Source organism: Pan paniscus, chromosome 20 (assembly GCF_029289425.2).
Source record: "Pan paniscus chromosome 20, NHGRI_mPanPan1-v2.0_pri, whole genome shotgun sequence".
Lineage (NCBI taxonomy): Eukaryota > Metazoa > Chordata > Mammalia > Primates > Hominidae > Pan > Pan paniscus.
Genome location: NC_073269.2, coordinates 40,726,206 through 40,740,530, shown reverse-complemented (window position 1 = coordinate 40,740,530; position 14,325 = coordinate 40,726,206). Strand labels below are relative to the sequence as shown.

Sequence of the window (14,325 nt, the reverse complement as noted above, 5' to 3'; positions counted from 1 at the left end):
CAAGGGCTCTGGGCAGCAGATGCAGCCAGCCAGAGTGTTGGGGTGAGGGGCCTGGGCACAGGAGGGACATGAGGCCTTCCCTGCACCCCCATGACCACCATTTCAGAGGGAGGACAGCAATTGTTTGGGTTTGTCCTGTGAGCGGTGGCAGAGGGCAGGGCCCAGGGCAGGTCCAGGGCCAGACAGGCATCCCATGCTACAGCCTCGGTGCCACGAGGGCACATGATGGGGTCGGTGTGAGGGCGTCCCCTGTGCCAAATACCTGGGCAGGAGGTGCCCTGGGGTCGGTGGGTGGGTCAGGGCATTTGCAGGATTTCTGGTTTCTGTTGGAGTTGTATATCCTGGAGAATGGAGGGAAGAGAGAAAGGGTGAAGAGAAGGGGGAAACGGCCCCTGCTGCTTCCTGGCCTCTAAGTAGGGGGTGATGGGTGGTTGGTGAGTGGCAGAGGGGTCAGCGGGAGCTTCAAGGCTGAGCCAGGGAAGCGGAGGCAGCAGGGATGCAGGCCTTGCCTGAGGCTGACTCGGGGCTGAGGCTTCCTAGAGCTCCCGGACAGGGAGTCTGCAGGAACAGTGACACAGCACATGACACAGCACAACTCAACACAACACAACCTGGCACAGCAGAGCAGCGTGCTGTGCACTGGGCTGCAGGAGAACACGGAGTGGGGTCTGTAGGGTCCCAGGAGTCATGGAGCAAACTGACCTGAGCCGTGTCCCTCAGTCAAGGCAGAGGCACCTGGCCTTCAGCCAGCTTCCTTGTGACAGCCCCATGCCCTGGTGTCCCTGGGGCTGAGACAGGGCTGGGGCTGCTGTCCAAGGTGAGGTCTGACTAATCCCCTGCCTCTAACCCCCAGTTGTTTTGGGAACTTGAGTATCTTCTAAGAGACCCAGTGGTGCTGATGGGATTTCTGGTCACCTCAACCAGGCCCCCTGCCCACCTGGCCACACTGGCTCCTACTCAAATCTGACCTTAGGGCTTGCGTGGCCTCTGCTTACTGAGCCCTGTGGTTCTCTGCCAGGCACCATTGGCGCTGCGGCCAGGCTGACACCTGGAGAATGGCCTGTCCCCAAAGCCTGCACTCCTCCCAGCTCAGCCGCTTTGCTTTTCTCCCACACTGGGAGGTGGGAGCCAGGTTGACACTGGAGGAGGAGCTCCCTCAACTCTGGCTTCACTTTAGAGTTCTGGGCAGGGTTTTGGGAGATGAGATTTCCTGGAGAGGGGCTGGAGCTCGAGAGCCTGCTGAGCGGGGAGTGGTCCCATAGCAGAGAGACCCATGGTGGAGGGGCGGGGTGGGTGGGGAGGACAGCCTGGCTGTGGAGGAGCTGGGGCAGGCAGGTTACACGGATGCAGCTCACACTCCCTCCTTTTCCCCGCTGTCCTCTCCTGTCTCTTCCTCCTTGCTCTATTCTTTCCTTCTTTTCTGGATACGCTTCATCCAGATTCAAAAGGATAGCTTTTGATATTTCACCATTAAATAGGAAGTTTACTTTAGGAATTTTTGGTAGATGCTGTTTGTTAGATTAAGGCTATATTATTCTATTTCTATTTTTTTTTAATTTCTTTTTTTTTTTTTTTTTTTTTTTTTGAGACAGAGTCTCTCTCTGTCTCCTAGGCTGGAGTGCAGTGGCACGATCTCAGCTCACTCCAACCTGTGCCTCCTGGGTTCAAGTGATTCTCCTGTCTCAGCCTGTGGAGTAGCTGGGACTACCATCACACACCACCACGCCTGGCTAATTTTTGTATTTTCAGTACAGGCGGGATTTCACCATGTTGGCCAGGCTGATCTCCAACTCCTGACCTCCAGTGATCCACCCACCTTGGCCTCCAAAAGTGCTGTGATTACAGGTGTGAGCCACCGCACCCGGCCTGAGAACATTTTTTAAACAAGGAAAGATGACGAATATTATAATACATCTTATTTACGTTTAATGAAATGTGCATATGTTTTTTTTCTTAGTTCTGTTAATGTTTTAAAGTATATCAAATGATTTTTTAATATGAAACCTGGCTTGCTTTTCTGGTATAGATCTGCCTTAATCAGCATGTAGTATTATTTTATATATAATCTCATTGACTTTGCCAATATCTTGTGTGGAAAGTTTTGTCTATGTCCCTGAGTGGTTGGATTTCACTGTCAGGATTATAGCAGCCTCATTAAATGAACTGAGGAATATAGTGGTGATTTCCATTTATTCTACGAAATCTAGGCTACCCTTTCCACAACCTGTTCCGTATACCAGAACATGGCCTTTTCTGGATTGCATCATTGGGCTACCTTGCCCTTTTTTGGGGGGGTGTTGACACATTGGAGATATGGCAGGACATATGGGAAGGAAGAAGAGAGTGAGATGAAGTGATTTGCTCCCAGCTGACTTCCCTTAGGGCTGCAGGTTGGCAGTGGCTGTTTCCCTCTACTGATGGCCAAAGGTCCCATGAGCTTGACCTCTCCTGCAGTTGCAGGTCTCACTGCATCCTTGGAACAGCTCTTTTTCTTTGTCTCCCTTTGGGTATTTTGCTTTCTCTAGACTTGGATTTTTTTTTTTTGACAGAGTCTTGCTCTGTCGCCCAGCCTTGAGTGCAGTGGCATGATCTTGATTCACTGCAATCTCCGCCTCCCAGGTTCAAGCAATTCTCCCGTCTCAGCCTCCCGAGTAGCTGGGACTACAGGTGCCCACCAACATGCCCGGCTAATTTTTGTATTTTTAGGACAGGATTTCACCATGTCTGACTAATATGGTCTCGAACTCCTGACCTCAGGTGATCTGCCCTCCTCGGCCTCCCAAAGTGCTGGGATTACAGACGTGAGCCACCGCAGCTGGCCAGGGGTTTTCTTATAGACTTCCCTTGACTTTGCTCACACCAGATTCAAGAGCCATTCATTAAACTCTCCTCAGGTGTCCAGTGTGAGTTTGCCATTTCTTTCCTGCAGGAACACTGACCGATACAGACAAGGTACCATCATTATTTATTCTTTGGAAGAATTTGTATAAGATTGGAGTGGTTTCCTCCTTAAGTATTTGCTAGAACTTTCCAGAAAAAGTCATCTGCCTGGGATTTTCTTTGCAAAAGCTTTTAAAATTTTAATTTGGTTTCATAGACAATTAGAGGACTGCATGGCCACCAGCAACAGTTGCAAATTCTTATGGGCAATAAAACTCACCAACACAATAGGCATTCACTTGACTCTAAATTAACGTAGATTTATGAAAGGACAAAGAAAAAGCATGTTCAGCATTTTCAGTGTTATTGGTGGGGTGAGAGATGTCCAGCAGCAGCAGTCTAACATTTCACACCACCATTCAGTAGCATAGCTATATGGGAATTAAAGTTAATGTGCATGAGGTTCACCTTGAAATGTTCATGTATCACTGTCTGATCCAGAACATCTTACAAATTGGAGGACACCTCCATGTCCATGTTAGTTTAGGAAAACCTTGCTTTCCTGACAGTCTCTTACATGATCCCAATCATGTCATCATTCAGTGTCCATACGCCACTCACTGCCTTCCCAGTTCAGGTGCAGTTCCCCAGGCAAAGCTTTCACAATAAACAATGCCTGAAATGCAGCATTTCTCATTGATCTAAGTCCATTCTAAGGAAACAGTGCAGGAGGAAAATAAAAGCAACATCATCTTCCTAGGATTGAATATAGGAGAGAGCCTAGGCCTCCTGTTCACAGTTCACCCATAAGGAATATTCAGGGTTTCTCTATCTTCTCATGTCAGTATTTGAATGTTTTTCTTGGAATTTAAAAGTCTCACCTAATTTTAAAAGTAAACATAAAGTTTCCATAGTATCCTATTTAAAATGTTTTATTACTTTATTTTTAACAGATAAACTGTCACTATATTGCCCAGGCTGGAATGCAGGAGCTATTCACAGGTGTGATGATAACTCACTGCAGCCTCAAGTTCCTGGGCTCAAGCAATGCTCCCACCTCAGCCTCCTGCATATACTCTTATTTTAATGGCTGAAAGATCTTTAAGGTGGTATCCTTTTAATTTATTCATTATTTGTGTCTTTTCCATTTTTCTTTTTAATGTCTCCCTCCCCATAAGTTTTTAAGTTGGTAGTAGATTAAGTTAATGTTCCACAACATTTACTTTGTGCCGCTAAATTGCCACACAGTCTTCTACATGATCCTAATCATGTAGTCACTCGGTGTCCATACTCCACTCACTGCCCTCCCAGTTCAGGTGCAGTCCCCCAAGTCCCCTCACTCCATTGCTGTCCCTAGATTTGGACAATGGGATGTTAGCAGACAATAGGCAGTTAATTGCTTCAATAGGACCATGCAGTTAGTCTTTCCTTCCCACATTCCTGTGGTCACTAAGAGAGGACCTTTCCCCTAGAAGTGCTGGTTCTTAGGTGTTAGCCCCTGAATGAATAGATGTGGATCAGATTTGAGCCCAACCTACAGGAGGGGTCAAGTCCTATCAGGCCCACAGATTGAGTGTTCACTATCTAGCCAAGCCCAGCTTATATCAGCTGAAACACCAGCTGTTGTAACCGAGTGAGTTGTAGAGAAACGCCACACTCTGAGACTAATTCAGGAGTCCTTTTATTGCTGGTGACCGAGAGATGGCTAGCCATCTGGAACTGTTTTTCTTTCCTGTAACCATTTATCCTTTTAACTTTTTTGCCTGTTTTACTTCTGTAAAATTGCTTCAGCTAGGCTCCCCCTCCCCTTTCTAAACCAAATTATAAAAGAAAATCTAGCCCCTTCTTTAGTGCAAAAAAGACTTCCTCAGAGGTTCCTGCCTTCCAGGTGGTGTTTGCAAACACAGTCCTGTCGTGAAAGAAGGAGAAAAGAGTAGGAAGGAGCAGAGGGCATGACAGGTGGAAACAAAAGAGGTAAAGAATTAATCTAATGGCTTCACTCAACTTAGGCGCAGTTTTAAGGGGCCTGTCCCAGGCTTGGGGACCCATGTTTCTTGCTGGGCTTTGTTGGTCTTCTTGATGCGAGAGTGATGAATCCAGCCGGAATGCTGTCTACTTTCAGAGCTGTTGGCATGGTGAGGATGACGGTATGAGGTCCTTTCCAGGCAGGAGTGAGTCCTTCCTTCTGGAACTTTTTAACATACTCCAGGTCACCCAGCTGGAAAGAGTGGCAGAGCCCCATCTGGTCAGGAACTGCATTGGGATGTGCTCCTTGGACAAGCAGCTGGATGCTGTCTTGTACCTGTTGGAGAGACTGCAGCTACTGTAACAAGTTAGCTTCTCTTCGGATACGTTCCCTCTCTTCAGAGGTGAAAAGAGTTAAAAGGAGCCGTTAACAGTCATCCCAGGTGGGCTGGTGGGTCTGGAGCACGGACTCCATCAATGAGGTCAAGACCTGGGGTTTTTCAGAGAAGGGGGGATTATGAGCCTTCCAGTTGTACAGGTCAGAAGTAAAGAAAGGGACATAAACCAAGAATGGAGCTGAGCGCTCATCACCCGGAGGGATTTGTGCCTCTCTCAGCAGGAGGAGGGGGCTACCTCCTCCTGCCGCAGCCGCAATCAGGAGGCAATAGGCGGAGAGCCCAAAGGAGATGTAGTCGAGGAGACTAGGGAAGATTCTGAGGGAGCAGGAAGGTTATAAGGCAGCAGAAATGCGTGAGAAAAACTTTCCTCTTCTTCAGAAGGAGGCAGTACAGGAGGAGCCGAGGGGGCCAAGGGTTGGGATGACAGTGAGGCCTGGCTCAAAAGGACCTTGGAGGTAAGATTATGAATGGCACATGAGCGGAGCCAAGTGAGAGGGCTCCAGACCAAGCTCAGCCATTGATCAATGTAGGGAAACTGATCGGGGTGACTGGGAGTTCCAGCAACGACCCGCCACACAGCCTGAACAGCTGTGAGATTCAGTGACCCTTCTGGGGGCCACCCGGTTCCAAACTGTGGCCATTCTACTTCACAGAATGTCAGGAGTTTGCCTTTTTTAAGGCAGACCCCATAATCCTCTGAGAAGCCCAGGGAGAAATTTTGTAACATACATTAGAGAGGGCTCCAATCTTTATGAGGCCGGGAAGAAGAGTTTCCCATTCTGGAGGCAATTTAACAAGGTTTGAGCAGAAATATTAAACCCAGCATGGACAGAGAAATTCACGGCCTGGGGGGCTGTAATATCGGAAGAACAAAAGTATTCTAACCAGAAGAAGTAGGAAATCAATTACAGCCAACACTTCTTGCCACATAAGGTCTGTCTCTTTAATCTTTCAGATCTAGGGGGAGGACAAGAGGTGGGTCCGAGGCCAGTGGGACCTATGTGATCCCCCTCTCCTCTTTGACGTATAGCCCAAATATTTTTGGTGTCTCCACGATTCGAAGGCAAAAAGTTCAAACCTGGCCTTTTCTTTTAAGGGTTTTAGGAGGGAGAGCAGAGCCAACTCTTGGAGGCACTGGACTGGCTGTGACACAGAAAAACAAGATATGTGAGGTAAGGGATGGGGATGAGGAGGAAAGGGGCCACTCAGATCTTTCCTAAGGTAGGAGAGTAGCCACAGAGGAACCGAATAAGGGTGCAGACGGAGTAAAGCAGCACGGGCATAGGTTTCTCTGCACAGTGCCTTATCCAAGGGCACAGGAAAAGTTATGGGGTGACAGAAAAGGTGAGCAAGGAGGTCTGCGGGGTGGCTATTTTGAATCCACCACTGGTCTAAGGAGGAGGTGGTCCAGTCATTGGGGCATGGGGTATGGCAATCCAAATGCCAGCAACCTTTATGGTGCCAGAAATCCCAAACGGGCGAATGTTTCTCACACCCCTCCCCATAACAACACCTGATTTGTTTCTGACAGAAAAGGCAGGACTGGGATGGGCAGCCAAAATGACTAATGAGAGATTTTTCCTCCCAGGATAGGAAATCTGTACCGAGGACTTTGAAGAAGTCCTTGTCCAATCGCCATGGGCAGTATCAGCGACCTGACATACGAAATTTAGACAGACCAAACAGAAAAATAGACACTGGGGTATATAAATTAGTATAGCAATTTTTATAGACAGACAAGGGGAGGGGGTCCCATGATGGGATCAGTCAGATGCCCGCCTGGCCACTCCCCAGGAGAGGACTTAGGCTCCTTTTGGCATTGGCAGGCCGGTGTAAACCCCCAGCTCGGATCGAGCTATGCCTGATGCTGCCCTAAGCCTTATGAGGTCGCCATGGAACTGCAGGTGAGGGCCCACTCGAACTCCATAGCTTTCACCATGGAGCTACAAACTGGAAATTCAAGCGCAAGCCCTTGAACTCCACATTCACTCACTCACTCACACAGAGTTTATTACAATTCTTATTCCTGTTCTAAAACAGAGGTCTCCTAGAGACCTGAACAGGAGAAGGAGAAGAGATAAAAGAGAGAGAGAGAGAGAAAGAGAAGGGAGAGAGGGAGAGAGAGAGAGGGAGAGAGAGAGACAGACAGACACACAGACTAGTCTTAACAGAGAAGCCTGACAGAAACCAGGTCTCTGTCCTCCAGCATCCTGGAACGTAGACAGAGTCTGAGGGAGGGCCCTCGTCACGGCTGTTTCCCTCCCAGAAAAACAAAGTCAGATCTGACTCACCTTCCTGGGACCAGAGACTGAGGACTCAGGAGTTGAATTTGGTGGGCATACACTGGCAGTCGATCCATTCCCCTCCAGAAGACAGTGGCCTACAGGGCCCTGGAACATCTTCAGGTGGCGCCTCCCCTATAAGCCCGCCATCTGTTGGGGGTAGCCCAGAACGAGTCCAGCACTCACCCAGTGGTGAAATCTCACTGGGGCCTCCAAATGTTGTAACCAGGTGAGTTGTAGAGAAACGCCACACTCTGAGACTAATTCAGGACTCCTTTTATTGCTGACGACCGAGAGACAGCTAGTGCTCAAAATTCTCTTGGCCCTGAAGAAGGGGCTAGATTTTCTTTTACACTTTGGTTTGGAAAGGGGAGGGGGAGCCTAGCTGAAGCAATTTTACAGAAGTAAAACAGGCAAAAAAGTTAAGAGGATAAATGGTTACAGGAAAACAAACAGTTCCAGGTGCAGGGGCTTTAAATCTGTCACGAGGTGATAGACGCAGGGGCTTTGGGTACTATCAACCGGGTGAATTCCTGGGAACTGCGGATATAGCTTGCCACAGTATCTTATCAGTAATTGCATTCTTTGATGTGCTGGGAGTCAGCTTGCACAAGTTAAGTCCTTGAAGAAAGGGGGGTGGGTAAGGGGCCGCAAGTGAAGGAGCCAAAATGGAGTCTGTCCGGCTCTCTCAGCTAAGGGAGAGTCAATTTCAGGTTAAAACAAGGTAGGATATCACACAGCCAACCCACAGCACATGAGGGATCAATGATTGTCATCATCATCAATGATTGTCATTTTAATCTATTGAATTTTCAGGTTATTTGTGACAGTAAAAGTGAGCCAATTGAATCATTAATTTCTATAAATATGAAGAGTTTGCAATCACTTTTTGTTATTGATTTCTATGAAAATTGCATTGAGATCAAATTATATCCTCTGGAAATTTTAAAATCCTTTGAAATTTGTTGAGAGCTACTTTACGTTCTAATAAGTGGTCATTTTTATTAATCATCCACATGCAATTAAAAATGCATATTCCTCCATTATTACATGCCTTATTCTATTAAGTTTTTCCTAATTGTATTTTTAAATCTTATATATGTTTATTTAATTTTTTTATTTTAACAGCTTTAATGAAGTATAAATGACATATAAGAAGCATGTATATCTAAAATGTACAATTTGTAACTTCTGACAGTTGTGAAAACCAGAAAAATCATCACCACAATCAAAATATGAACAGATTTATCCCTTGTGAAAGTTTTCTTGTGCCTCTTTAAGTGCCTCTCTCCTGCCTCTTCTTGTCCCCTTCCTTCTCTCTGGGCAACCACTGATTTGGTTTCTGTCAGTATAGATTAGCTTGCATTTTCCAGCACTTCATGTACATGGACTCATAGAGCATGCACTGTTTTTGATCTGATTTCCTTCACAGAACTTATAATCTTTCAGGTTCATTGGTCTTATGAGTACGAATACTTCATACCTTTTTTTGAGTTTCAAATGTTAAAAAATTTACATACAGCAAACTCACTCTTTTTGATGTGCATTTCCGTGAGTTTTGAGAACTCTGTCTTATGTAGGTTTCGTATGGGTGTCTGGAGTCGTAGGCACTTCCACAACAGTAGAGATGTTTCCTAACTTCAGACGCTCCTTGTGCTGTGCTTTTGTAGTCAGGTGGTCTCCTTGCCCTTAATCCTGAGTGGCCACCAGCTTGTTCCTCATTCCAATGGCCTTGCTTTTTCCAGAACTGCTTATCAATGAAATCATGTACTATGTAGCTTTTTGAGTCTGGCTTCTTTCAATAATTTCCTCATTGACAAATTCTACCTATAATCTTAAAATACTAAAGGTATCAGTTATCTTTATTAATACTCATTTTTTCAGATGTTTTAATTGCTGGAAATAAGATTACCCAATTTATTTTTTAAAAATCAGGTTCTTCACATGGACACAGGAAGGGGAACATCACATACCGGGGACTGTTGTGGGGTAGGGGGAGGGGGGAGGGATAGCATTAGGAGATATACCTAATGCTAAATGACGAGTTAATGGGTGCAGCACACCAACATGGCACATGTATACATATGTAACAAACCTGCATGTTGTGCACATGTACCCTAAAACTTAAAGTATAATAATAATATAAAAAGAGATAAAAAAATAAAAAATAAAAAATAATCAGGTTTTTATGTGGCAATATATTTAATATATGTTTATATAGTAACTAGATAATAAGATTTCTTTTTTACCTCTGGCTTTATTGGTATAATTGACAAATAGGAATTGTGTATATTTAAAATGTATGGCTTTATAATTTGATATATATTTACAGGGTGAAGTGACCACCATACTCAAGGTAATTAACATATTCATCATAGATTTGATTATATTTAGAATTTTAAAACAAAAAGGTATTGAAGTCAGCCAGACTCAAAGGCTACATATTGCATGGTTTTACTTATTAGCAATTCTGGAAAAAGTAAAGCTATAGGGATAAGAGCACACCAGTGGCCACTAATGATTAAGGGTGAGGAGATTATTTGAGTACAAAGGAACAGCAGAAGAAATTTTTTGAGGGGTAGAAAACAGGTTTTTTTTGTTTGTTTGTTTTTTGCTGGTGAGGACACTTAAGATAAAAATTTTTAGCAAATTTCAAGTATGATGGCTCCTCCCTTTTTCACAGTTTTGCTTTCTGCAGTTTCAGTTACTCATAGTCAACCAGAGTCCAAACATGGGTGAGGCAGTACAATAAGACATTTTCAGAGAGAGACACTGATCAGATTCATATAAATTTTACTACAGTATATTGGTACAATTGTTCTATTTTATAATTAGTTCCTGTTAATTTCTTACTCAGTTGGATTTATAAACTAAACTCTATGATAGGTATGGACGCATAGGAAAAAAGCATAGTATATTGTATACAAGGTTCAGTACTATGCATGGGTTCAGGCATTCACAGAGAGTTATAGAATGTATCCCCTGAGGATAAAGGGGATTCCTCTATACAATACAGTATTATTAATCATGGTCACCATGCTGCCCATTAGATCTCCAGAGCTCATGCATCTTGCATAGCTGAAACTTTGTACCGTTTGACTGACAACTTCTCACTCATCCCACCCACCACCACTTTGTGGCCCCAGGCAACTACAATTCTACTGTCTGATTCTATGAGTTTTATCATTTTAGATTTCACATAGAAGTGAGATCATGCAGGATTTGTCTTTCTGTGTCTAGCTTATTTCACTAATGTCCTCCAGGTTCATCCATGTTGTTGAAAGTAGCAGGATTTCCCTCTTTTTTAAAAGGCTGAATAGTATTCCATTGTATATTTTGTGAAACACAGATGATAGATAGATAGATAGATAGATAGATAGATAGATAGATAGATAGATAATAGACAGATAGATAGATAGCTTTTGTATATATCACATTTTCTTTATCCATTCATCCATTGACAGACATTTAGGTTCTTTCCCTATCTTGGTGACTGTGAATAATGCCACAATGAACCTTGGGGTGCCAATCTACTGATCTTTTTTTTTTTTGGATATATACATAGAAGTGGGATTTCTGGATCATACAGTAGTTCTATTTTTAATTTTTTTTTTTTTTGAGACAGAGTCTTGTTCTATCGCCCAGGCTGGAGTGCAATGGTGTGATCTTGGCTCACTGCAAACTTTGCCTCCCGGGTTCAAGTGATTCTTCTGTCTCAGCCTCCCGAGCAGCTGGGATTACAGGCACACACCACCATGCCTGGCTAATTTTTGTATTTTTAGTAGAGACAGAGTTTCACCATGTTGGCCAGGCTGGTCTCAAACTCCTGATCTCAGCCGATCTGCCCACCTCGGCCTCCCAAAATGCTGGGATTACAGGTGTGAGCCAATGCACTCAGCCTATTTTTAATTTTTTGAGAAAGCTCCATTCTGTTTTTCATAAAGGCTGTACCATTTTATATTTCTACCAATAGTGCACAAGGGTTTCAATTTCTTTACATCTTTGCAAACACTTATAATTTCTTTTCGGTAGAAGCCGTGCTAATGTGTGTGAGATGGTATCTTGTGGTTTTGATTGGCATTTCCCTGATGATTCGTGATGGTGAACATCTTTTCATGCAGCTATTGGCCATTTGTATGTCTTTTTAGGAAAAATGCCTACACAGGTCTTTGCCCATTTTTAATTGGATTATTTTTTGCATTGAGTTGTATGAGGTAATTATATAGTTTGGATATTAACCCCTTATCAAATATATGGTTTACAAATGTTTTCTCTCATTTTTTAGGTTGATACCTCCAGCTTCATCTTCTCACTCAGGATTGTTTTCACTTTTTGGGCTTCTTTGCGATTCTATAAACATTTTAAGATTATTTTCCTGTTTCTATAAAAAATGCCATTGGGATTCATAGAATCTGATATATGTCTTCTTTAATTTTCTTTACCAATGTTTTATAGTCTTCAGTGTGCAAGTATTTCACCTCTTTGGCTAAGTTTATTTTGAAGCATTTTATTCTTTTTGTTGTTACTGCAAATGTAATTGTTTTCTTATTTTCCTTTTTGGATAGTTCATTATCAGTGTATAGAAATGTCTCTGATTTTCGTATGTGTATTTCGTATCCTACAACATTACTAGAATTATCAGTACTTTAACAATACATTGTTAATTACACTCATCCTATAGTGCTATAGAACCCTAGAACTTATTCCTCCCATCTAGTTAGTTGCATTTTGTATCAGTAATCACTTTCCTTCTATGAGTTCAACTTTTTTAGCTTCCGTGTATGAATGAGACCATAACAGCATTTATCTTTCTGTGCCTGGCTTATTTCACTTAACACAATGGCTCCAAATTCATCCATGTTGATGCAAATAACAGAACTTTGTGATTTTTTAATGGCTAAACAGTATTTCATCGCATATATATACTGTATTTTCTTCATCCTTTCACTTGTTGATGGACACTGAGATTGATTCCAAATCTTGGCTGTGAATAGTACTCCAATAAATATTAGAGTGCAGATATGTCTTTGATATACTAATTTTCTTTCTTTTTTTTTTGGATGTATACTCAGTAATTGTATTGCTCGACCATGTGGTAATTCTGTTTTTAGTTTTTTGAGAAATCTCCATATCATTCTCCATAATGGCTATCCTAATTTACATCCCCACCAACAGTATGCAAGGTTTCCCTTTTCCTTGCTTCCTCACTAGCATCTGTTATCTTTTGCAATTTTGATAATAGCCATTCCTACTGAGGTAAGATGAATCTCATTGTGGTTTTGATTTGCATTTCCCTGATGATTGGTGATGCTGACCACTAGAAAAATACCTGGACCATTTGTATGCCATCTTTTGAGAGATATTTCTTCAGCTAATTTGCCATTTGTACATCAGATTATTTGTGTGTTTTTCCATGTTGAGTTATTTGAGTTCCTTATATATTCTGGATATGAATCCCTTGTCAGATGAATAGTTTGCAAATTTTTTTTTCCATCCTGCATTCTCTCTGTTGATTGTTTCCTTTGCTGTGCTGAAGCTTTTTAGTTTAATATAATCCCATTTGTCTATTTTTGCTTTTGTTGTCTGTGCTTTTGGGTTTTCTCCATAAAATCTTTGCCAAGACCAATGTCCTGAAAATTTTTATTCATATTTTCTTCTAGTAGTTTTATAGTTTCAGCTCTTGCGTATAAGTCTTTAAGCTATTTTGAGTTGATTTAAGGAAAAATATGATTAGAGATGGATGTCTGCTTTCATATTTTTGGCATATTAATATCCAGTTTTCCCAGCACCACTTATTGAAAAGACTGTCCAATCCCCAATAAATGTTCTTGGCACTTTTGTTGAAAATCTGTTGATGGTAAATATGTGAACTTATTTCTGTGCTATTTAGTTCCATTGACTATGTGTCTATTTTTATGACAGTATCATACTGTTTTTTTTTTTCTTTTGTTTTCCTTTTTGTGGCAAACAGGGTTTCACTATGTTGCCCAGGCAGGTCTCGAACTCCTGGGTTCAAGGTATCCTCCTGCCTCTGCCTCCCTAAGAGCTGGGATTACAGGCATGAGCCACCATGCCCAACTGTTTGTTGTTGTGTTGTTTTTGTTTTAACCATAGCTATATAATCTATTTTGACTTCAAGAAGTGTTATGCCTCCAACTTAGTTCATTTTTCTGAGGATTGCTTTGGTTATTCTGAGTCATTTGTGGTTTCTTACCAATTTTAGGATTGTTTTTTCTACCTCTGTGAAGACGTCATCGGTATTTTGACAGGGATTGCATTGAATCTGCAGATCACTTTTGGTGATATGCTCATTTTCACAACATTAATTGTTCCAGTCATGAACATGGGATGCCTTTTCACTTTTGATGTCCTCTTCACTTTCTTTCATCAGCATTTTATAGCTTTTTGGGTAGAGGTCTTTCACCTCTTTGGTTAAATTTATTCTTATTTTGGTAGCTATTTTACATGAGATTGCCTTCTCAATTTCTTCCTTTACTAATTTGTTGCTGATGTGTACGAATGCTACTGATTTTTATATGTTGATTTTGTATCCTGTGCCTTTACTGAATTTCTTTATCAGTTCTAAGAGTTTTTGTTGGTCCTTTTAGGTTTTTCTATGTACAAGACCATGTCATCTGCAAGCAGAGACTGTTTGACATCCTCCTATCCAGTCTGGATGCACTTTATTTCTTTCTGTTGCCTAACTGCTCTGGCTAGGACTTCCAGTACTATGTTGAATAAAACTGATGAAAGTGGCCATTTTTTTTCTTGTTCCAGATTTTAGAGAATGACATTTCAAT

At 42.5% G+C, this 14,325-nt stretch overlaps 1 long non-coding RNA gene across 1 annotated transcript in view; it reads left to right on the top strand.

Annotated features, from left to right (window-relative positions):
* Positions 1–37: 37 nt before the first annotated feature.
* Positions 38–14,325, top strand: part of LOC117976990 (uncharacterized) — a 49,617-nt gene continuing 35,329 nt past the window's right edge. Inside the window, exons 1-3 of the long non-coding RNA XR_010110876.1 lie at positions 38–2,952; positions 3,834–4,854; positions 6,340–6,415. This is a non-coding gene — a long non-coding RNA (uncharacterized LOC117976990). The remainder of the gene's footprint in view (positions 2,953–3,833; positions 4,855–6,339; positions 6,416–14,325) is intronic.